General features: G+C 38.1%; 1 long non-coding RNA gene across 3 annotated transcripts in view; it reads left to right on the top strand.

Moving 5' to 3' along the window:
- The window catches only part of LOC103137291 (uncharacterized), an 88,565-nt gene that overhangs the window by 50,095 nt on the left and 12,838 nt on the right, over positions 1 to 25,632 (top strand). The window contains exon 3 of one of the 3 annotated variants that reach the window (XR_001661951.1): positions 24,384 to 24,603. The exons of 1 other annotated variant lie outside the window; for it this stretch is intronic. This is a non-coding gene — a long non-coding RNA (uncharacterized LOC103137291). Of the gene's footprint in view, positions 1 to 11,732; positions 11,834 to 24,383; positions 24,604 to 25,632 lie in introns of those variants that run through there. One more of the 3 variants, XR_476111.2, reaches the window with a different exon arrangement.

Here is a 25,632-nt window from a genome sequence, read left to right as displayed (position 1 = left end):
TTTCCTTTTTATGACACAATTTTACGCTTTGCCACACGTGCTCTGAGGTTTGAAAGCCTTTATGGTAGATTTATTTCCATCACAATTTGTCTTTAGAGCCAAAGTCACTTTGCTTTAAATTTCAAAGGCTTAAAGCTTCATAAAGTAAACTCCTGTTTGTAAATATACCCTGACTCATAAAAAAAACACTTTGTAACTTAAGTGCCCAATTACGTAATATAACCACAGACAGAATCGTAATAATTGTAAGAAATGTTACACATTTGAAAAAAAACATTTCTGTCCACATTTGACAAAAAGTTAACAGCTGATATTGCAGCTACAAGCCGTGCTAGCTAGTTGATAAGGTACATTAAAATGAAAAAATCTAATTGTCATAAAATTCCACATCAAAAATCTAATTTACATTAATGGCTCCATGATGATTTGGCTTTTGAACCAAATCATTTTGTCCTTCGCTTTGTATTTCAATTCTTACTGGGAATACCTAATCTCATACTATACATCTACATATGTTGGATTTAGGTAAAAGTAAATTGTAGCTGTCCAAGAAACTCATCTAATCAGAGTATTTGGTAAAAATGCTTCTCAACCACTGAGTAACTGATGATAAGATCTGATTCAGTATTTATAGTGATGAGTCAAACAAAAATATAAAGTTATGAGAAAATTCTGCTATTTTAAAGTCCAAAATAATAATAAAAACAAATACCATAGTTGCAAAATAGATTCAGGCAGATAAAACATGTTTTCAATTTTCTTTTCAACACAATTTATTTAGCTAATTTTTTACAGCGTTTAATGTATAAATTACTAGAACAGGTTAAAATACTTAGTGACAGTATATACTATTTACTGTATATTCTCTTGATCTCCAAATGGCACAACAGGCTCAGAAGATGGAAAAAAACAGAACAGCAAAGACTGAACAAACAAGAAGTCTCACTTTAACATAAACTATAAAGGTCTATTTGGTGCATTTTTGTTTAAAATGTGTATTTGTTTTTACTTCTAAGAAGTTAATTGCAGAGACTGGAGTAGCCTGTCGACTTACTCAAGTAACAGTAGTATCACTTCATAAAAATATTACGTAAAGTTAAAAAGTACACTTTTTTTAAGCGTTACCTAAGTAACTGGTATTGGTTATACCACTTTTGCATGAGGGTAACAATTTAGAAGTCATATAAACTCACAAGTGTCTTTATTCGATTTACCTGTTAAGTTTATCAGGTAAAAGTGTTTAAAAGCAAATCGGCCAATGAAGATCATTTGGTGGTCCCTGGTCTCAGATGGAGCGCACAAAAAGAGAAAAGTTTGTTGTAAATGTACCGAACAGCTCAGTTGTGAAAACACTGTTAGACTTTATAGAGCACTGATCTTTCAGCTCAAGATGGTCTGGTAGTCAAGTTTGTCAAAGCCCAATATTCCTGCACACTATAAATATTGGAGCAAAGTTTAGAGGGCAGCATTTTGAACATATAATTCAGATTGAGTCTGTTTCTGTGATGAAATTCTTCATCAGCCGCTGTAGATTTATATGTAAGAGCACTTCTAGAAGGAATTTCTTTCACTCTGTCATGAGAAAACATTTTACATGGTGGCTAATTTCTCTAATTAACACATGTGGAATGGCTCCCAGATGACAGCAGAAGGAAAACAGCTCTCACCCAGCAGTATTATGCCTTCAATATAAACAGTTTCACAACTTCAGAACCCAGTCATGCCTACATACAGCTTCTCTAACTCCATCAAGTTTGTACCATTATACTCTGATGTAACACAGCTGGCCTCTTCAATCAGAGTATCAGATCAAATCCTCAAAAAAATCTGTTGGTTCAGAGATTCAATCCAGACTTCTATAATTGTCTACATAATCATCTATGTGCAACACTTTAGAGCTTTGTTCTCCTGTTACTGCCAGTAGCCCATGCTAGTTCAGTTGAGAATAACTGGAGCATTCCTGTTAGCTGAAAATAACTTATTCCAAAAACTCTCCATGAGAAGACAGATGCTTTCTTCGACAAAATAGGACAAAATGCCTGCACTGCAGGGTCAGGACATTCTGAGGGTCAGAGCAATGTTTTTCAAATGTGCCTGCCTGGGCTGTAGCTGCGTTTTAGATTGGACGGTCACAGCTGTGGGGTCTTTCTGCAGAGCAGCTGTTTGAGATCAGATGGAGTCCCGCGTGTCCATTCCAGGCTCAGCAAACCCCTTTCGATTAGCCCCAGAAGAACCAAGACTGCTGTGGCATTCCAGCAACTTGATCTCATGTGAGTTCACCAATGGGGGGCAACGTAGAGCAGTCACATCATGCAGGATATTTGTATGGGCTTCAATTTTAGATTTAATGTGGTATTAAAACCTGAATAATGTGGTATTTGCTGTGGGTTTCAAAATTCGGACTTTAAACATCTAATGCAGGGATCTTAGCTAAACTAGAGTATTTGCAGTTTTTTTTTCCAGAGTTTATTACTTGTGTAACTTTTCTAATGTTATATCCATGTAGTATCGTCTATCTGATTTCATTTCCTATAACATTTTGTTTTCACAGCAGCTGTGACTTCAACAAACATGTAAAATAACCAAACAATAACACCTTTCAGCAGCTGACTCAAGTAAAACGATCCGGCCTTCATGTCTTTTTTGAAAAACGACTCGCCTTAGCATTTGTGCAGTGAACACTTTTGATGTCATGTGTATCAGTCTTCCTCGCAGCTTGCATGGTGCAACCACTACAGTTGATTTATAGCCACAAACATTTTGAGCAGGTGGCGCCTCCAGCCCCCTTCGCATAACCTTGCTGTCTCCTGCCTTACAGACTGACTACATTTAACCAATTCCACCATAAATGGCTGAAAAATCTGTAAAAGATGTTGAATCGCTTATTTTTCCTCAGCATTTCTTCATGTCTTTTTAGTTTTCTCATGTGCTTTTTATGCAAATTTAGGTAAACAGAAGTTTCTGATGAAGAGTGGGACAGCAAAAAATCATGAGCTGGAAGGAAATTGTAGAAAAAAGAGGCAAGAGAAGTAAAGACAGAGGAGGAAAGAGAGGACAAGAGATGGGAACCCGCTTGAATGCCGAGTGCAGCTGCAGAATGGCATTGCATTGGGATCTGTCAGCTCGACTCTGATTGGCCTGACACTGCTAATCCCTCCAGATGTTCAGCATTAGCTGATGAGTGCGTGACTGTTCTGTGCGGAAGAAAACGCAGGGAGAGAGTGCCTGAGGACTCCATGGCTGGTGGGACTAGGGTAAACAGAGCCTCTCATGGACCACTGTCCATGGGATTTGGGGAGATTTAGGGAACAGGATGATCCGGCATCCGGGAATTAGGTGGCTCAGAGTACAGACTGTGTCAGCAGTTTGGGATCCTGGTTGCACAAGTGGCTTTGCTGGCCTACAGTCATCAGCACTGAAAAGCTGTTTGATCACATACAGAATTGCCAGAATTTAGATTCTCTACGTAAAAAATGTTAAAGGACGTCAACATGTCTGTTTGAGTGAAGCCCTCAGGCTTTTATCCTTCCTCTGTAATCCAGCCTTACAATCAGCCCTGGCAGGTGTCCTAAACCTCAAGCTAAGCTGAAAAGCCAGAATTTCCTGAAACTGATTGATGTATTGATTCAGACTAAAGCTCTCCAGTTAAGACGGGTTGTGATGGCAGTGGTGGGCAGCTGGCCTAATAAACGGCTTTCAAAAAGAGAATATCATTTGTTTGGCTAAGAGCTGCTGTGTTACTGATCAGTAAATGCACATTTTTAAACACTAATGGTTTTTCCACTTTTTACTTTCAGTAGCTCATTAAATTCCCAGCAGTAGTTGACCAGAAGTATTTTAATTGATTTAAATCTATTTAGAACGTTTTGGATTTGTTTGTTTATCTGAAAACTTTTTTTTAACTTAAAGCCAGGAATTTCCTGAAACTGTGAAACATATTGGCAGGAGCTGAATGGGACCTGCAACGACTCAATTACAAAAATTCCTCAAGGCAAAATCTTAACTTGACGCTTCATTTAATTTACCTGACAGAGTTCGTGTTTCCCGGGGGGCAGCTATTGTTGTCGCATAACATTTCTGTGGAGACATTAATTGTGATGGAAAATCAGCAAAAGACTTGGAATGTTTGGGAAGAAATCCCGCAGAAGAGAAGTCATTATACCCTACAGTAAACCAAGTTAGCTCAGCAGGATAACATAACATGGAAAATAATTTTGCTGATGCCAATGGCAACTTTATGTATCACTTTTTCCAGACTAAAGGTCAAACTTTTTTTAATAAACGTTAAAATCTATCTATAGATGGCTCCATTATTACTTTCGTAAACAATGCACTGTGTGTGATGTCAGCAATATTCATATGCGCATGCAGGTTGCTTTGGGGATGTAAAGCAACAGATATTTTGTCGCAGTTGGGTTTAATTAGTAGTATGAATGACGATGTAAAAAAAAATATATATATATTTCAGCAAGACTTAGCCTTATCTTCAGAACAGCTTTGCAGAGGTGGTTGCACTTGAAGATGATCAGCTGGTTAAATTAATCTGATTAACAGCACCTGGTATTATGACGGCACCAGACAGGACGTGGATGGATGTCTACACAAACAGGACATAAGAAGATGATCAACAGTGATGTTTAGGAATCATGTTTGGGTGTTTCACAGTGAAATGTGAAGGTCAGTAGATAATACTTGTAGTCGCTTGTTTCCCAGACACAACACACACAAGCCCTGGTTGTTTTTCTGCTGCAGGCTTCATATGACTGCCATGAAGGGCCCGTCTGCTTTCCCCGCTCCAAAACAGACGAGGAGAAAGAAGCAGCTGCAGCCGGCCCCTCTGGGATCCATGCCGAAATAAAACTATCAAATGCCCCCGGACCGAGGACAGATTGCTTAATGTGTGAAAGCTGCACTGTGTTCACAGACATGTTTTGTCTGCTCTGGCAGACTTGTGAATACAAGTTTTTTTTTTCTTCTTTTTACCACTTTCTGTATTTTGGTGTGACGCTATGGAGGAAATGATAACTGGAAGGGGTCAGTTTGTAGTTCTTGTAGGAACTCAAGTGGTTAAAATAACTCTGCATGTCCTTGGCAGAAATGAATGGGTAAAGCTGTTGGCAGAGCGTGAGGTCGGGCGGTAAGAAGGGGTGAAGAAGTGGGTATGGCGTGAGTTTGGGGGGCAGGCAAAGATTGTCCCAAAAAAGCTGGCGGGCCTCCGGGACCCGGTCTAAAATCCTGTCACAATTACACTATTAGCATGCTCAGCTGCGCCTCTGTTCTTTTTTCTAGCAACCTATGACAACCAACAAGGCACATGAGTCCATCAGAAAAAGAGTCTGTCAGAGGCCCATTGTGTCCTCAGCCTCCGTGCCTTCACCCCACTATTGACTCTCAGCTGTTGAAGAGAGCCAGAGAAAAGCCAAAGGCATCATGGGAGCTGCAAGAGCACTTGTGGTGCTGGCTGTGATTGACAAAAACTTGGCAAGCAGAGTAACTCACCACTGAAGCATGAAATGTGAACTTCAGCTGAAAGTCTGCTTTTCAGGAAGGAAAAATGTTTAGTTTTGAAAATACATCAGCAGCTTTGAAACGGTAAAAAAAAAAAAAAAAAATCTGGTAAAATCGGAATATAGGTTCAGGTTTCTGGTAATATCTAGGTTTCAGATTATTCTTTAAAATTGTTTCACTTCAAAACAATAATTGCCTTTATCCTAGCTGTCCTGTATCATGTATTGTATTAACCCAATTTATATTGTTTAGTGTGTCATTGACAAGTAAAAATATTTAATGGCACAAGATGCTATACACATATTTCACTTAGTACTTTTTTTTTACCTTAGAAAAATATGTTAGGGATAAGATCAATAAGTATTACAGTATAGGTTGTCATAACTAGGAGGAACAATGCTTTGTTCAAAATTGTCCCTCCCCGTTCATTTCTAGACCAATTATTCGGAGAATAAAAAAAAAAGCACATTTTGGGAAAAATTGTTGCTTATATGCCAAAAATGTTTTGGTCATCATCCTATAAAAAGTGGGATTTCATTGGTATTGGTGTGTGTGAGTGCAGGTGGCAGAAATGTCAGCTGTATCTATTTTTAAATATCTTGTCGTAGAGGAACTTGGTTTGCCTCTAACCAGGTTACTAACCATTACTAGACTTAGAGTCATGGCAATGGCTCTGCTTTCAGTTGCCGTCTCCATGACAGCAAGACAGTTGCTCTGCAACACTGTGAAACTCTTCAGAAACTGCTTGAATGACATTACAAAGAGTCTAAAGTCCCCAGGACAGAATGCACCAAAACATACCAAATCCACACACTGAAATCCAGAGGATACATTACCAACACTGTGACAAACCGTACACTCTGCAGAAGTCCTGAAATCACATATCAGATTTTTTTGCTGCATGCAGGGACCCATTTAGCTGGTTTTACCATCGAGATTGACTTTGGATCATTATCATCTCTGAACTTGAAGAACGGTACTCCCAAATCAGATCGGCCGTCCATCATAGCTACGACAAACAGATAACACAAAGCTCTGAATGCACACACATATTAAAAAACAAGTTTTCTGGACCTACACATTGTTTTGCATTATGAGTAGTTGATGTATCCACAGAACACCCAGAGGGATAACAAACAGCAACTCATGGATGAATGTATTAAAATGTAACCATTATGCTCCTCTCTCCTACTCTGTGTTTTAGGAATGATTCATTTTATTATTTAATTTATTTGTTAAAAGTACCTACGTCTGAACAAAACCTTCTTCAAAAGCATCACACATTCTATATTTTTGCAATGTGTCATTTTATGCAAGATATTTTCATTTGTGATTGACTCAAAGTTTTCACTGACATTAGAGGTTATTTGCTTGTTTTATTCACCACAAAGACCTAACTTTGTTGATCATGATTGATTTATAGCACAAAACATCCAGGGAGGTGAATACTTTTTTAGGCACTGTAGAGAATATCAAGTAGAAGCTGCTCTGTATTTTCGCAGTGTGTGTGTGTGTGTATAAGTGAACACTTTAATGGGTTGTGTAAAGTGATATTGTTGTGGCCTCTCTGTGACTTTAATGCTCGATTTAACTCCATCAGCTACAGGAGCCAGACAAAGTTTAAAAGTTGAAATGGAGATTGAGCAATCTTACCAAGCACAGTATTTCATTAACATCACAAGCTGATAAAATGCCAGTGGGTATGCACTTGGCTGAAGAACATGAAGAACAGCAGTCTTTCCTTTACAATTGCGTTAATTAACCCTTCCCACAACAGAGGCAGACTGCAGCGCAGGAGCCAGTGCTGGAGAAGAAGCCACAGTGTAGAACATAAAGCACCAACAAGACCTTCCTAAAAATAACTTCTTGCTAAGAAATAATTAACATGGTTGTCTTCCCTCCTTCCAGACCCAAACCTGCTGATTTGGAGGGAAGTCTAACAAAATCATCTTTAGCAGTCTGCTAACCTTTTTCTCATGCATGATTTTGCTTTTCATTCAAGTAAAAGGTCTTATTTGAAAACTGCCATAGTGATCCTCAAAACACCATGAGTGCCAGGACCTGTATAACTGCTTTGGCTGTGTGCATTTGGAGCAATGCAAGATGTTTCACAGAAAGTGTAAAAAATGTCAAGAGTTTCCAGATTTCTTTTGTGCAACAACTGTCTTATCAGCTTAGTTACATAGGAACCACAGAGTTTCTACAAATTGTCCTATTCAAAATTCTGTGGTTTTCTTCACAAATCTTAAACTGTTTTGGACAATTTTTACAAAACTTAAAAAATTTTACAAATTTTTTTAAGTTTCTAAAAAAATGTACTTAAATTTTCACTTGAATTTAATCTTTTCTTTTGCAACTTATTAGACTTCCCATGGCTTTACAAGGATAAATGTGAATGCTGCAATGAAAAACTTAAAGCCTCTTGTTGCTTTAATTGTGCTCCAAAATGGTTACAGCGTTTAACAACTGAGTTCTGTCAAAGATGAAAATGCATCATACAGGAGATTGACATCTTCCATTAAATACAATGGGTACATCTTTACGTTATAGTTATAAAACATGTACTGTCCTTCAGTTATAATATTGACATGTTTATGATTAGACACATTTTGCTACGTTCATGCACATGAATTTTTTGACAGAAGAATATATTCAGTGTTTTAATTCTTTTGGCAACAACTGATCAAAGCAGGCGGTGCAGAGTGAAAGGAATAATTAAACGGCTGCTTTTGTGCATAGTGTTTGAAGAGCAAGTCAACAGCTCCTGAAACTAAATGCTGTTGACAGTTCATTGAGACAAAGAGGAGCAGCTTTAACAGCTCTCTCATCGGTGCCCTTGTCACGCTGTTGATGCCCTCAGTGACACGGCCCACTGTGCAAACACACGGACATCGGTTCTGTGCATGCACAAACTGTTGTACTCAGAAACACACCAACAAAATATTTTATTTTCTGCATTTAGATAATTCTGTTTACAGGTTAGAATGATGATGCAATATACATTTTAATTAAAGTTAGAAACAAAGAACTCTGGGCACAAGTTCAAATTACTGTAGATCTTTCTTAATCTACACCTGGTCTAAATTATAGCCTGTATTCTGGCTCAAATACATGTATATTGTGGAGGATTATCCTTCTCCAAGCTAAGTTCTTAATGTATGAGGTTGAAGAAGAGTCAGTGAGTTACAGAAGTCTGTTTTACCTTAACCTTGTTTTGCAGCCCTCATCTGTGTTCATGTGTTGATCATCTGGCTGTTGATTGTAGGTTCAGTTGAAGAACTCACAGATTATTCTTCACCTTCCTTGTTTTATTTGTTTTGTGTAATGCATCAGTACCATTAGCTGTAAAACAAACGCTCACCAATATGCTACCACCACCATGTTAGTCATTTGGTACAGTTTTCTTGGGTTTGACTCCTTCAAACATCCATCCTGATTGGAGCAGCTTGGGGGTGTTGACCAGTGCTTCATCACAGAGCAACTCATTTTATCATTTATACTTTTTCTTACGCCAAAACTGAACTCATCAATATAAATCCCCTAAAGCCCAATTCAATTTTGTGTGTCATTGAGCTTCTAGTTTTAATTCAGAAATATTTTTTATCCCAAAGACAAATTAAATTTTGTCATAACTCATGTCACCTAAGTATCTTCAAAGAGTCGTTCGATGGTGATACTGTGGGCAGGAAAGAGTTCAGTAGCCGTCAGTCTTGCAGCAAATGTGAAGAGACCTCTGACTGAAGACCCTGTTGTCTCATTACTGTCAGCTAAATATCCAGGGAGCAGACGATATTTCACAGAAACATTATGCTACCACCACCATGTCCTAGATAACACCATCAGTTGTTAGCAAGCACTGCTAATCCACGTCATTTGCTTTTGCTTCTCTTTAAATCTTTGTCTGGCTGTATGTTTAGAAAGCCAAGCAGAGAAACTGATGATGTGACCATTTCCCATTATGGTGTGAACTTCCTCTTTCTCTCTGCTATGCTCTGCATCCATGAAGCCTCTTTTTCTCCATCTGAAATGACTTGCAAACTTATCTGGGCATCTGCAAATTTGACAAATTTCTCATTGGTGAGGTTTTGTAATGCACTCAGCATATGCATGCAGTCTTGTCCCCTTCCCATCTGGGCGCTTATCTTTTCTGTTGAGTGGTGGTGACACAATGAAAACAGGGACATGCTGTGCAGCCTGCCACACAGAGGAAGGGTGCTCAGCAGAACTTTATTGAATTAACTCTGAGCGTTTGTTCCTAAACCAATATTGCAAGACTATAAAGGGGCCAAGGGACTGCAGGCGCACACAAAAGACTGCTGCGGAGGTAAAAAAGCCTCCAGGCAGCTCTTCATCAAAGCATAGCGTTTAGTTTAGGTCAAAAGAGAACTCCTGATCTGGAAATAACAGAGCATTCCGGAAGAACACAGCGGTCCCACCCAGCCTCCCAGCTGCCTTCAACCTGTCTGTCTCTCTGGCTGCCCGTCTAACTTTCTCCACTTTAAATTATTTACTTTGAGACCTGCTGCTTCTGTCTGTCATTTCTCTTACATACCACGTTGTTGCACATTCGGGCTGACTGACAGGAATTTATGAAGGCTAGTTTTAGTGCACTAATTCATTAAAGTTCACTGAGCAGAACAAACTCAATGGGGAGCATTTGGACATGTAACGCCATTTTCACATTAGGACAAAAATAATTCTGCACATTTGGTATGAAAATAGAAATGGCAACTACCGTGTTTCCCCGATAGTAAGACACCCCCGATTGTAAGACATATCGGGGGTTTCAGGGGGGTCGGCTAATATAAGCCGTACCCCGAAAGTAAGACATATGTCTTACTTTTCGGGGAAACACCTCTCATCTAGCTGCACGCCGCCTCCTGCCCACGTCCGCACCGTCCCCCTCTCCATACTCGCCGCGTCTGCCACCTCCCTCTGATCTTAATGAGCGCCGCCTCCTGCCCACTTCCGCGCCGCCCCCCCTCCATACGTCACCGCGTCTGCCGCCTCCGTCTGATCCAAATGAGCGCCGCCTCCTGCCCACGCATGCGCCGTCCCCCTCTCTACTTCCTTTTATAAAACTGTTTTGTGGTGAATACAATACTGTTCAGGTTGTTAATAAATGTTAATTTTATGGTTAAAACAAAAAATTCGACAATTTTTTTCCAATATAAGACATACCCCGAAAGTAAGACATAGTGGGGCTTTTGGGGATAAAAAGAAAGTAAGACACTGTCTTACTTTCGGGGAAACACGGTAGAAGCAGTTTCTTAGAGTTCTGTACAATCAACAAAGTAAACACTGGGGGGTTTATCATATCATGATATTTTTGTTCACACCATCTATCAAAATGATTAAAATGTGATTTTCTGTCTTTTTTTGTTTTACGCCAGGAAACAAAGCCAAATCGAATTACACAGTAGAAATCTAGAAACCCTCACTGTTGGGGAGGAAATATTGTTTCACTTGGTCCCAAACCAAGGGTGCAGTTTTGATGTGGTAGGGTGCTAAACATTTCTTACTTCTTGAATATTCCCAGTAAGAAATGTTTGTTTGGGTCGACTCTACGCCTAAATTCCTGCAAATGGAGAGCAAGCAATGAACTGCACAGCAGGAGTAACCTGGTTTTTGAGTGTAAACACAAGATTCAATCCCAGACTCACATTTGGAGTTTTACGGTGCTTATATTTTAAAATATAAATATATTGTCTCACTTAAAGGTGACATAAATTAATTGATTCATTTTAATTAATCGACTACAAAGTAAATCTGTAATTATCTGTGGAAGTTGGGAGAGTCCAAGTTTTATTTTAAGGATTTAAATGTTATGTTTGAATTGTTTACATCATTCAAATTAAAACAACCCCAGCTCTCCAGGATAAACTACCCTTACTGAAATGTCTGCTTGAATCAACCAGACAGGCAGTTGCTTTTGTGTCTGTGTGGTTATTGTTCTTATTTTTATCAATGCATTATTACAAACTTCCTCTGAATTAGAAGTGATTTTCATTGCGTTTTGGTATGTAACTGCTGTGAGTAAAACACCAAATAGTAATCCTTAGAGCATGACAGAATTATGCATTTACAAAACTTATTTGAGTTTGTTGACGTTGCAACTTTTGGTTTGGAGTGATGTTGCTGTAGAAGAATAATGGGTTATAGTTTTATAGCTGAAAAGAATGACTTTCATTTTGTGACTTGAGCTACTTTCTTCTCCCTCACAGATTCAGGATTCAGGTCAGCACAGCAAATTCAAAAATCTGTTCTGACTACACACAAAATGTGAGTGACTTTACTTGACTTTTAAACAGTCTTATATGTGTTGGCCTCATTTATCTGTTTGTTTTTTCTTCTCTGTGTTTATCTCTCACACAAAAAACACTCCTAAGTGATTCACTGTCACACATACTTTTACTAAACATTTAATGTTTATGTTCTTTGTTTCCCTTCAAACATTGTTTCATTTATTTTCCACCGCATTATGAAAGGAAATTGAACTGAATGAATGTTCTTTTTGTTGTGGATGAAAAACCTTTTGATTTGATGTTTGCTCATCCTTTAATTATAGGACAGAACTTCTTTTCTCAGCTGCTCCTCGTGGTGAAGACAATTATATTGAGTGATTTCCTCTAGTTGGCATTTAAGATGTGAATTTGATGGCACTAACAGCAACAGGCACAGACGTGTCTCGGCATGTTTAGGTGTCCAATGAACATTCAGTGTATACCACGCAACAGATGAGATCCAAACAAAGTAAAGCTTTTGATTGACCTAAAATGGAATCATCATCATTTTCTGTAGTTTGCATGTTTTAATGGTGCATACCTGCAAAATTCCTGAATAATATCAAGGTGCTCTTTCCTAAACCTCTGCAGGTAAATTCTCCAAAATTCTTAGGGAACAAAAGGAGGTTAATTAATGATCTGATCTTGGAAAGATGGTCCCACATCACACAGCTGAAGATAAGTTGGGAGACGGAAGGCTTGAGGGCACAACATGTGGGTTTCCCCTTGTTCAGCACTATCAGAGGGCTGAAGCATCAAAGCATCAGAGTTGGGCTGTTATCTCGAGCTCACAGAGGAGCTGTCACAGATAAAACAGGAAGTAGTTAAAGTGGTGTCAAGCTGCTGTTGTTCACCTCCAAATCTACCGCGCATTTACAGAACAGTAGGGCAGCAATACACTGGAATGCATGTGAGAAAATCTTTGCTGACCGTCGCACACACACACACACACCTCCACTCTTCCTGCTGGTCTATCTTTATAGCATAGGGGTTAACAGAGATAGCGAACAAAAAGCTGATTTGCTGCTCAGCTCCTTGTGCGTGCAAAGATTTAAAGCCTGATTTCCTTTTGCTCACAACAGCCACCTGCTTCCGCCCTCATCTGCAGAGATGAGGTGGTTGTGTGTCATCTTCCCTCAGAATAAAGACAAACTAGTGAGAGCCACTTTTGTTGAAAGGAAAGGCTAAAGCCCACATTTTCATAACCTTACTGCATGTGAGGCCTTTAACAAAAATCCATTCATGCAAATCAATTTTAATAAAAACAGGGGAGACGAAACCAAAATGAATGTTTGTGTATTTTCCTAGACTAAGCAAGAGAATTAAACACTCAAATATTTCCCTGCATATAGAAAAACAGCAGAATCCTCAAGCAAATCCTTACTGAAATGTTATACAGTTCACACTACAGCTGGGAAATTTAAAGAAATATACCCCCCACACATACAAACAGTAAAAATAAGTTAAATTAAAATAGGCTGGCAACTAATCTAAGACAATATTGACCAAGTCACCAGTCAGAGTTCTCACTTTTCAAACACCAGCTTAGCATTTACTATCTACAGGTAAAAATAAACCTGTTCGTATTCGTTATTTGGACATTGAAAACACACAGCAAAATAAACTACTGCAGGTTTATTTTTTACATTTATAAACTCCTTATTGCTGGTGTAGACAATTCAGGATATTATTAGACTTGTGAGAGGTGCAGTTTCAGAAATAAATTAAATAAAAATAATTTAAATGGATTTTCATACTTTCAGTTAAGAATCTCTATTGCTGCCAAGTGGCTGCAGGATCTATGCAGTGAAACCAATGTTACCACACCTTGCAAATGTATCTACATCAGAGTATGGATGTAAAATAATTAGGGGGTTTCTTGTAGCTAAGACAATTCAGTTAAGCTCAGTGGACTTTGTCCACATAGACTTGAAATTCAATTTCACCTTATTAATTGCTGCTGTAAAAACACTAAAGGATATTAACTGAAAACTATTAACATACCTTCTGCAACCATTATAATGTTCAGTCAAGTCAAGCTTATTTGTGTAGCACATTTCAGCAACAAGGCAATTTGAGGTGCTTTACAAGATGATAACAATAAAACATTATGTTTCAGTGGCAAAATAAAGAGTAAAATGATGAAAAGTTGCACTCCACATTAAAACTAATAATGTTTCAGTTATTAATCAAAGGCAGCTTTAAACAAATGCATTTCAGCATTGATTTGAAGAAACTCCTGGTTTCAGGATCTTTCGGTTTTCTGGAAGTTTGTTCCAGATGAGAAGAGCATAAAACTCTCTGTTCTCTGCTCTCTTTTTTCAGAATTGGTAATAGTAATTTTATTTCATTTCCACAACTATGGTTGTTGTGCCCACTAATACTGGATATATTAAAATCTCTACCAACTGTCTTTTTGAACTTATATATATTTGTTTATCTTCTGCACCCTTATACATATTTTACTTAGCAACACAAACAGCAGACTTTACGGCAACATTTTGCAAATATACACCAAATGCAAATCTATAATTTCTCATTTCTTCCTCAAAAAAAAAAAAGCTAAAATTGGTTAATTAGATTAAATTCTCAGAAAAATGCTCATTGAGTTTTATAAAACATAAAGCTGCAAGCACATATCATCAAAGGCAACTTGGATTTCTCTTGAGGCATCTTGGAATTATGTTGGCTGTGCAACATCCCTAAAGTGGGAGAATGAAATAAGGGGATTTATCCACAGACACTAATCATTCCCAACTTAGAGCATTGGCACAAAAAGGAAAGAATGTGTAAAGAGCCTCCAAGCACAAAGAATTCAGGGTGATCAAAAGGAGAATTAGGGGTGACTTCTTCCACTGAGCCATTGTCTGTGTGCTTCATAAAGTATCACTCTGGGTGGAGGCGAAGGAGGAGGAAGGCGAAGAGGAGGGGGATCAAGGAGTTCTTGAATTAAAGAGCCTCTGCGCTTTTCTCTCACCTTTTAATCCACCACCTCACTCTTGTTATCCCTCGCCACTTTCTTCATTTCTTCCTCCAGAAATAGATCCCTCTGAGATACAGACTTGGCACAAAGCATTTGTGTGTGAGTGTGAGTGTGTTTTGGGGAAATTCAGAGCTTTTGAAGCTGAAAGCCCAGGGAGGACTGGGTGGGCCTGCTGCAGATGTGCCGTGTGTGCGTGTGTTTGAGCGTGTGTGTGTAGGTGTGTGTGTGTGTGTGTCGTAGAGAGAGAAGGGAGGATCGAGCCACCAGGATAATGACCATGACAGCCGTCCAACAGGCTCGACCCCCTGCTGTCTTTTAAGTCCTTGTTTAAGGTTTGGCTTCGGCTCCCGCTTTGAACTGCAACAATAATTCCCTCGACACGCAAGGCCAAGATGCATTTGGCAACATGTTATCTCATCCCTCTGACCAGGAGAAAGTAAAGCTCGCTCCATCACGACTTGATTACCCTGAGTCTGCATTCACAAATATCCTTGTAGACTGTATTGTATATATATACTGTATCTATCCTTGTAGACCTGCTGTGTTATCAGTTAACTGGAGAAGATCCTATTTATGAAATTGAGGCAAGACATCAAGTAATTGGACAATTGAGTGAAAATTCGATTAGTATATGGCATTTTTCTTTTTTTTTTTGCAGTACTGAATATTAGCTTCAGCTTTCTAGCCAGACTTTGCTTCAATATCCTAATTCTGTCAGGTGCATGAATAGTTGCGAGCTCAACTCTAGTTGCAGATCTTATGAAACTTGGGGAATTTTTGAAGAGGTACTTAGATCTTGATTCACCAACAAAAATGTATCAACCAAATTAAAAATGGCGGCCTTTTACCATGGTATCATGTTTTTACACATGAAGACACGTTTGAAGCAGCTGGTTTTCCACTGAATAGAATAATTTAATCACAACGTAATATAAAAGAAGTTGTTTATTGTAGCTTTAAGACTGTTTCAACATTTCAATACAGGCGAGTTTACAAAATCAGAAACAACAAAACACTGAAACACCGCTCTACTTAAACTATGCTCTACTGTGGTGAATCATAATCATTTGTCAGAGGTTCAAAAATGCATTGCTTTGCTGCTTACAAATCGTTGTAATTGCCACTGTGGTTGAATAGAAATCACAGTTACAGGCAAACAATTATTACCACCGGTGCCCTTCCGTTCCACCTCCTCTAAAACAAACACATTAATCTTTTAAGGAGTTTCTCTTTCAGAACAGAACATTACTTTTAAAATCACTGAAAAGGATGTTGGAGCAAAAACAACTACTGTAACGGTAAAAAGACCAAATACAAACCAGGTGAACTTTAGTGTTTTATAAAGGTTTATTTGATCAGAGAGGGACGTAGATTCAACTGTAGTTTGATTTTTGATGACTAAATAAAATGATTTCAGGAATGATGGTTATGAAACTTAATAAACCTTTTATTCTGCCCTAATCTTTTTGGTGGGTTTTAATTATTGCTCTATTGATATGATATATTGCATATCATGAACTTTCATGGGAAAGTCCTTGGTTCAACTCCCAGCCTGCAGTCTTTCTGCATGGAGTTTGCATGATCTCCCCCTGCATGCATGGGATCTCTGCAGGTGCAAACCAAAAATATTAGGTCAGTTTAATACTCTTAATGTTACGTTGTAATATTTTTAAAACATGATGTTAGAGCTCCTGCTATTCACCTGACGACCCTGCTGTTACTGTGATTTTCTTGAAAGAGCAGACCACCTACTTGGATGCTGGTTCAATCTCCGCTCAACATGCCTCTGTCATTGTATCCTTGGGCTAAACACTTCACCTGCCTTGCCTGCTGGTGGTGCTGGTGCATGGCAGCCTCACGTCTGTTAGACTTTTGTGTTCTCTGGACGTAATAAGGTGCTATACAAGTACAAAGCCATTTGTTTCAACTGAAAGTTCACTTTCAAAGAAGAGACCAAAATATAAAAAATTGCAATTTTTTCCAACTAGCTAAACATTCACTTTTTACATGATAATGGCTTATCATTTTGGACTGAGCCAGCCCAGTATTCTGCATTGTGGTACCCGATTCTTCATGCATCCTAGCATGCCTGCCTACAAAACTGTAGAGCAGCAACCAGCTGGAAGACTAGATACTTGAGAAAGATGAAAGCACACACAAGAAATTTGTTTTTAATTTCCTGTGGATGACTTGCAGGTTCTGACCTGCTACTAAATCTGGCTGTCTTCCTGACACATTCAAGGGTTAACATCCACTTCCCCCTGATCTCATCTCTTCTGAAGAATTCCCAACCTTCTGCTCCTTTCGGATGTCTATTAGATTACATTGGCTTTTCCTCTCAGCCAGTGACTTCCTGCCCTTCAGGGAACTTGAGATAAGGACCAGCTCTCTCAAACGCATTTCTGTAGATACAACTTCAACAAATTTCCTCTCTGAGCTCTGTCTGGAAAATAAAATCCACAAACAACAAAAGATAGAGGCTCAAAAATAACAAACAATCTTAGAAGCAGTGGGGACACAACTGCTCAAGGCGGTGTTTGGTGGAGCTTTGTGACCTAACGGTGCGGGAAGAGAGGAGATAAACAAAACAGACAATTTTCTGTCATCTCTGAGAACCTAATAAAACAAAACAATCCTCTCCGCTTCCCTGTCCATGAAAAGATCTGCAGAGATGTCCTCAGGAAATTCCACTTCCCCTGTGCCGGGAATGTCCCGGGAGGGTTTTATCAGCAGTGTACTGAAGTTTGAGTTTATAATAAGAGGAAAGCAAAGATGGAAATGCTGGCAGAAACATTGTGTCCTCCTGCTAGTAATAAGAAACTGTGGAAAAACATTATAGGATTTAGTCAATTTGTCTTTATAACACCTGATATTTATAGCTTCAGTTTTTCAGAGAGGAAGATCCTGTCAGATGCAGTTACCCTGATCTTTGGAGTCCCTCAGGGTTGTGTTACAGGACTAGTGACATTTCTTTTCTATGGAATATCTCTAGAAGAAAAATATTTACCAATATTGAGATATCACATTTTGCAGATTGCATATAATTATTCTCCTTTCGGGCTTCAGAGTGAAAAAGTTATCAGTTCTATGTATCTGTTATTTTTATTGAAATTTAATAGCATTCAATAATCAGACTGGATATCTAATTGTTGCCCCTGGCACTGTGATCCCACAAATCAGACAAAATATTGACTATTTAGGTAAAGGGTGCCCAAGGCCAGTCCTCAAGAGCTTCCCTCAATTTTTAGATGCATTTCTCTCAAACACGTTTTAATTCCCTCGTTAGCATGTTATTCTGATCTGCATTGCATACATAAGGGTGATTGACAGTGATGAGATGCTCCTCCTGGCTCTGTTTGGTTGCTTGCCATCATTGCCATCATTTCTGCAGATGGCAATAGGACCACAGAGAGGCAGCAGAGAAGCTTGATTTATTTCACAGATACTCTATCTCATATTAAAACTGTCTGGACATAGAGGCAGTTTAAACAAACATATTTTATGAAATCTGCCTGCTGCAGCTTTAAAGACTTCATCCAAGTTCAAGCTGATCAAGAGAAAACCTGGAGAAAGTAGAATGTAGACTGAGTGGAAATAACCCCCAACTACTTTAAAAAAACTCTCATTTGTAGTTTTCACTGGAAAATGCAACTCTACCAGCTGTCGTAATGTGTTAACAAAAGCATCTTTTGGGAAAGAGTGTCTTACACCATCTTTTACTGGGTTGTGGTGTCACAGTGGTGTAATGTTTGACATAACTGCCTATAAATGGAGGGGATGACACCCAAGGCCTGTCCTCGAGAGACTGAAAAAATGTGCAGAAAAATGCTGGTCACTGTCCAAACTAGTTATAATTTTAACTGTGCTGATTTGAAATATTATTGATTTATATCTGTAGTAAAAACAATCCATTTAGAATTTCAATGTCTATTTTGTTTATCTTCCTTACACCAAAAATTCTATTTAGTTTCCCTATTTTAAGCTTTAAGGTCCATAAAAATGTGACAAATGCCATAAAGTTCATAACAACCTCTAAAATGATTAATGAGGACAACAGCGTTTGTCTGTAAAAGGACAGCAGTCTTTTCAAGATGACCCTACTACAACATTGGTCTTTCATTTCTCTATTTGCAGTTCAATAATCTGCCATTAGGGGGCATCTCAGCCTTCCCTCATGTGTGAACTGACTTTTGGGTGTTAAACTCTGGTATGGAGTATTTATTTGCCTCCCATGTTTTTGTTTCTAACTGAATATGAATGAATGGCCGCACATTTGCGTGCAAAACTAAGCTCATTTGTGTTTGTGTGAATCTTTCTTGGGAGGGGGGAAATGTGCTGCCTGCCTGTGCATGTGGACACAACTGCCTCCATCTGTGTGCAGCTGCTTGTGTTTTGTGTCTGTATTGTGTGTGTGCATGTGTGTGGAGCAGGCATTAAGTCCTATCTATTTACAGAACGGCTATGTTTGGCCAATACTTCCTGACTTCCTTGCTCTTGGCAAACACACAGACAGCTACAGTTGGCGTATTGTTTTAGAACCGGGGCGAGATTGTTGGTACTTGAAAGAGATTTGGGCTTGCTTGTGTTTGACTTTTGCGGTGTGTCTGTTTGATATCGATCATAAACGATAACACAGCTGAAGGAAGGAAAAAGCATCTCCTGCCGAAGCTCCTTGTTCTTTTATGTTGAGGTGGAAGAGAACAATGCTGTAAGGTCCAGCAGATATGTCTGTTTTACTCTCCCAGTTCTCAAGACACACAGGGCCTTCAAGCTCTTCATCTTTCTCTCCCAAAAATTAATTTATTTTCTAACTTGGCCTTGTGTTTTCACATGTCTGAAAGATTAGCCGTGATTCTAGCCTACAGTTTGACTTTTCTGCTCGAGTTCGTAACTAAGACAAGTACAGATAATATACCTCAGCAAACATGCGACAACATCTTGCCACTGTTTTGACTGTGGCCATGCTGACCTCTGCTGGAGGTTTTTGAGTTTGCAGAAGACCGATTTGCATTATTAAACTCAAACAAGATATTTTATGGAAATCTTTCTAAATGCTGGTACAATATAAAAAGACAAAAACTTAAACTCACATCTGATAACAATTTAAAGGTAATAGTGATAATATACATCGCCATACTTTAGTCAAAAATTTAAGCAAAATGCTGAATTTCAAAGTGATGAAGTTACAAAACTCTGAGGAACAAAAATCAAATTGTAAACACAAAGTGTTGATAAGCCACATTAATGTAAAATCCATATGTTCAGATTGTTTTGTTTCCTTCAGTCGTCTGCGATCTTCCCTTTGGAGAGCAGGTGTTGAGTCTGTTGTTCGGTTAGGTTTCCTGCATTTATAATTCAAAGTTTCTGAATTTATTTTTGTTTGTGCTTCGCCTCATCCTCTCGATTCTGTGTTGCTTTTACTCCCGTTTCAGTTTTCCTGTCTCCTGTTGATTCTCTAATGTTCTGTTTGTCTGCTACTTTCTGTTCTTCTGTTTGTGTTTTGTTTCATTTTACCAGTAACAACACAATGCATTCTTTTAGAGACAGAAAATAATCTATTTGATTCCTTCAGTCTCTAATTCTTTTCACAGTCAGCTGCTCCAACTTTGGTTAATTAATATCCATCTGCCTATTCTTCCAGTAATATCCACCCCTCTCTCTCTCTCTCTCTCTCTCTCTCTATATATATATATATATATATATATATATATATATATATATTCATTCTTCTTTGGTTCTTTCAGTAACCAGCAGCTCATTCATTCAGCTCAGCTCATTGACCATCATTTGTCTGTTCTTTTTTTAAAAAAAATCACACGAGGTCTGAATACTTAAAATAGTGCAACAAAGTGGATAAATTGGCCAAATTGTGTTAGCTTTAGAAGATGGATGTTGGCTCTATTAGCTAAGGCCAGAGGGCATTTATGGTAATTTTGACTGAGCTACATTTCCTGCGATAACCTTTATACTTGGTACCAAATTAAACATTCAACACCCCGACAAAGTGGCCTACTTGCTATTGCCTACAACTAAATGATTCAAAGGGCTTTTGACTTGTGACATTCCATTAAAACTGTTGCATTTAGTTATTATTTGGCTTTGATAATGTGGATTTACATTTAAATGCATTTCATTCTTTGTGGTTTCAATCAAATTATGAACATCTTTCTTTTTGCAACTAGTTTTCATTTTATGTAAAAGGCCTTTTTTCTAAAACTGGCTAACATGTGTTGCAGTGATGTACAAAACAGTTGGTGCTGGTCAAAAAAGATGAATTAACTGAAGTTATTTTGTAGCAGAGGAAGACGTTTATTTAAATTTAAGGAATTCAAACATAAATGCTACATTTAGGCTACTAAATAAAACATTGAATTATAACCTTTATTATAACCTTTATTAACGTGACTGTAACTCCGAGGCTACAGCTTTTTTCTGCTGCATTGGTCTTTCTTGAAACAATTATCACAAGCAAAATCTGTAGGGGTTTAGCATATTTGTTTGTTCTGTCACACTGCAACGAGCTGTAGCTACTGAAGAATCAGCTTCAGTACAGGACATTTTTTAATATTTTATGCCTGGAACTTAAAAATACCTGTTAATTTTTCTTTTCTATTAGTTTATCCTTAAAAACTCCTATTACTTTATAAATTGTGGAGTACACAGCTTTTTACTGTAGCAATACAAAACACAGCCTAAATAATGTTTCTCTGAACATTAGAGGTATTTTTAGAGAGTGGACATGTGACAGGTTACTTCCTGGATTTTACTATCTACTTTAGCAGAACTAACATGGTATTTTCCCAGAATTTACAAAGCACAATTTAACAGTTCTTTCCTGGAATGTGATGGACACCTTTACAAACTTTCAGCCCAGAAGTATCCAGTAAGTCACAGGAAAATAACCTGTACATCTTAGAAAAAGTAGCCTGTCAGTTCAGGAGGGACTCTGAAAAATCCAGTAAAGTAATGTTTCATTTCAGATAATACTGCAGAACCTTTAAGAAAGTAAGCTGGAATTTTAAGTGACTATTTAATCCTATCAAAGTGCTGTTTAAGTTCAGGAAAAAGTACCTATAAACTTGAGTTTAATATGCAAATTTTAAAAGAGACTTGTGCCTTCAGATTACATTTGTTGTGAATTGGAGGTATATAAATAAACTAAATTTAACTATGTTAAAGTGAAGTACCCCATGAGTTTTGAAAAGTACTGGAAGGCAAACTGTAAATTTAAGAAAAGCATTGGTTGTGCCAATTACTGATTACCATTTAGATAATCAGATCTTTACCTCAAAGTTTCACTTAAGATGGATTATTTTAGCTTTGAACATTATCTAAACTGTATGTCATAATATATTAGACAGCAATAGAAATATTATATTCCTGTGTTCAAAAGAGCACTGTAAAAGCACCTAGAAAAAACACAACTCTAAAAACTACAAACCAAGAAAATACCTGCACACAAACACTTTTACATTACATGCAGAATCAGAAGATAACTTTGCTACACCAGCAAAGACTCTAACACACTTCCAGGTAGACACATATAACTTTCAGCCTTGTCACAAATCTGCCAACTCAATTAATCACGGTGTTCCCTGGAGGGCTAACCAGATCCAGCCTCGAAGTCCCGCTGACGTGCCTCCCACACCGCGCTCCGCAGGATGACAGGAGGAAACAAGCGTCTCACAGCACAACCCGGGCAGACTGCTTTCTGACATCCGGGCTGCGGATAACGTGAGAACAGAATGAGACTGAAAGAGATGCACTGAGGGAGATTTACTCTTTTCTTAGCTGGGAATCCCATTACCTCTCATCACATCTGTATCATTACAAGGATTATTTCTGAATTTCTTAAAAGAAAGTCTGTGTATTTTATTTTACCAAATGTCTCCAGTTTGATGTGTTGCCTTATATGACTTGGACATTCGGTTAATTATTTTAACAAAAAAAAAAAGTCACTTAAAATCAGATTAAAACTGATTCTTAAATGAATTAAGATTATTTTACATTTATAATATTCTATGAATACTGAAGATCTACTGTATATATAAATAAACTTAAATCCATAGTTTACTGCTGTAGCATAATCCCACATTGGAAATCATGATTAAAGTTTTTTTTTTTTTTTTTTAATAAAATCAAAAATTCTGCATATGAAGTTTATATATTTGTATATATCATTTTCATAAAAACATCACTAAGCAAAATATACACAGAGAATCAGTGGCAAGGCAACATACATGGCATGTAGTGTCTCTAATGCCAAATTGAACTAATCAGATACTAGTCTACCTTAAGGGAGGCTGGTTGGTGACCAAAAATATTATCAGAAAGATCATCACAAGATTTATAGTTTCTTAAAATGACCAAATTAGGGAGCCTTGCTGCATACAATTGTGTCAGTAGATCAGGTCAAGGTTCAACCCTCCGCCCCCAAACAAACGTGTCCACAATACAATGTTGAAGCCCAGACTGCTGAACCTTACGCATTTGCCATCTAATTGGTTTGAAGTCAGACATTTAGTTTTCACTGGAAGGTTTCTTGGTGTTGAGATAGTAATCACTTCAGTCATGTTCTGCATAGGACATCCACAGATAGAACAGAAAATCTTGGCCTGAATTTGAACCAGGGATCTACTTGCCAGCAACGGTAACAACTGTGTGGTTGTGCTGCTCTAAACATTAGTTACGAAAAAGTTGTCTAAGAAAAAGAAGCAATGGACGCATCAAAACTTAATTCCAATACAGTCCTGATAAACAGGTGGCAATAGTGTTGAAAATGAACTTGTTAGAGCAGAAACCTTCATCAGGATTGGCCGCCATCTGCCTGACATGTCGAGAGGACACTAAAGAGTAATGAGGCTTTAGCAGCATAATTAATATTTACAAATTACACCACTGATTGCTCATGAATTTAAAAAGAAAGTCCATGACTCTGGCCAAAAAAAAAAATCAGTATTTCATTGCTCTGTAAATTATATCTAAATAATTATGTCCAATAAGTATTTATAATATGTCCATAAACAATCACTTACAACCTGCAGCCGTCATAAACGTTCTGAATCACTAAATTTGTTGGCTGTGTTTCTGAAACTAGTGTGTCCTGTTAATTTAATGTTAATTTGCTTAAATAAAAACTTTGTAATTGTTGTTTTTGGAGAGGGAATAATGTAAATGCACAGCTAGAGGAATGTTCTTGCCAGAAATTATAATTTGAAACACTTTGTGTTTCAAAGTGTTTAAACACAAACTGAGTTTAATTTCATTAAATGGCTTATCGTAGCTTCTGTGGGATTTGGAAATGCGCATCCAGCGAATTGGCTTCATGGTTAATGAAGCTCCATACGTTATATTATGCATTCATTGAAGAGCTGCAGTATCAGTCACCATTGTGTACTGTCAACATTTCCTTGAGGAAAGTGTTTAACCTTTGGCAGCATAAGGTTGTGGCAGATCACAGCAGGTGGATTTGATGGTGCGTTTGGAAATGCCCTGGAGAGAGTTTTGAATTCGACTGCAGAGCCAAAGAGGATGCCCTGACCTTCTCTGACATTTGGAGAATAGCAAAGTGGTTTGGAGCTGTCACTCTGCTGTCCATCTGTTCACAGAGCTGCACGTTGACATCACACCAGCAGGTGGCAGGAGCACACTGCTCTGACTGCAGCAGACTTCCTGTATGAAGGGATGCAAGGGCTGAGCTTGGCTGGCAGTTCAGGCATTATCTCACCCCAGTTTGGTTCCATTACACCGACAGAAGGAAAGAGGAGCTGACTCACAGAACCAACAGAGAGAGAAACCCGTCTACTTAAAACTTTATTGAAAGGCTAATTACAGTCGGAGTTGTTTTTTTAGATACAGTCAGTGTAAGAATACCCGGCAGGCTGAAATTTGTAGTGGGTCGTTGTTGCAGTACCTTCAGAAATCATTCTGGTGAAAGACGAGCCTGTACCTCTAGTAATCAGTCCATTCAGTTTAGGTCAGGATGCATTTTTCCTTCATAATTTACTTTACAGTCAATGTCACAATCTTTACACAAAGCAGTTATAGTTGATTCTCATTTCTATTTAACATGAAGCCTTGCATCTCTTCTGAGGACTCAACAAAACTAATGACTCAACAGGAACCTCTAGAAAAACATCATACTTTTGCATCCAGAGAACATTAGAAGAAAGTTGCCAAGAGATCAACAGCAACTTTGAAGCAGCTGCAGAAATGTCTTCAAATATTGGCTGTCTAGTACATGTAACAACAGACTCCTTTATTCTTCTTGAATCTTCACTGTGGAACAGCATGGACAGACAGAAGCCTTTTCTTGCAAAAAAAACTTCCAAGTTTTGCAAAAACATATTTAAAGTCTCTTGACATTTGGAAAATGTGCTACAGTTTGATAAAAGCAAGGTTGAACTTTTCTGGGCCTGAAGAAAAATGATGTATGGCAGATCATACATCACCAAAGGAACAGTGTTGTTACAGTGAAACATGGTGGAGGCAACAGCATACTCTGGGCTTAGTTTTGTTTTTTCTTCTTTTTTTCAACTGGAACTAGAGCTTTTTGAGAGTGGAGGGAAATATAAACAGCTGTGAAATCAGAATATTAAGAGGAATATCATTAATTAGGATAATAATGACTCATTGGAAGCATCCACAAATAACTTAAACATAAAAAAAATGTTTTAAACCAACCTCATTGTCATTTTTAATGTCACACACTCAGAGTTTTAAGTGGGATAGAATTGTGAAGTATTTTGTTAAGCAGACAGTAATAAAACAAACCTCGAGACAATAAAAAGACTTTTAAGTAGCTCCTATCCATTTCTATAAAAAGACTTCTCTTTTCAGCCAACTCTGGAGTTTAAT

This window comes from Poecilia formosa, unplaced genomic scaffold, assembly GCF_000485575.1.
Source record: "Poecilia formosa unplaced genomic scaffold, Poecilia_formosa-5.1.2 Scaffold39, whole genome shotgun sequence".
NCBI lineage: Eukaryota > Metazoa > Chordata > Actinopteri > Cyprinodontiformes > Poeciliidae > Poecilia > Poecilia formosa.
This window is presented reverse-complemented; position numbering and strand designations above follow the sequence as displayed.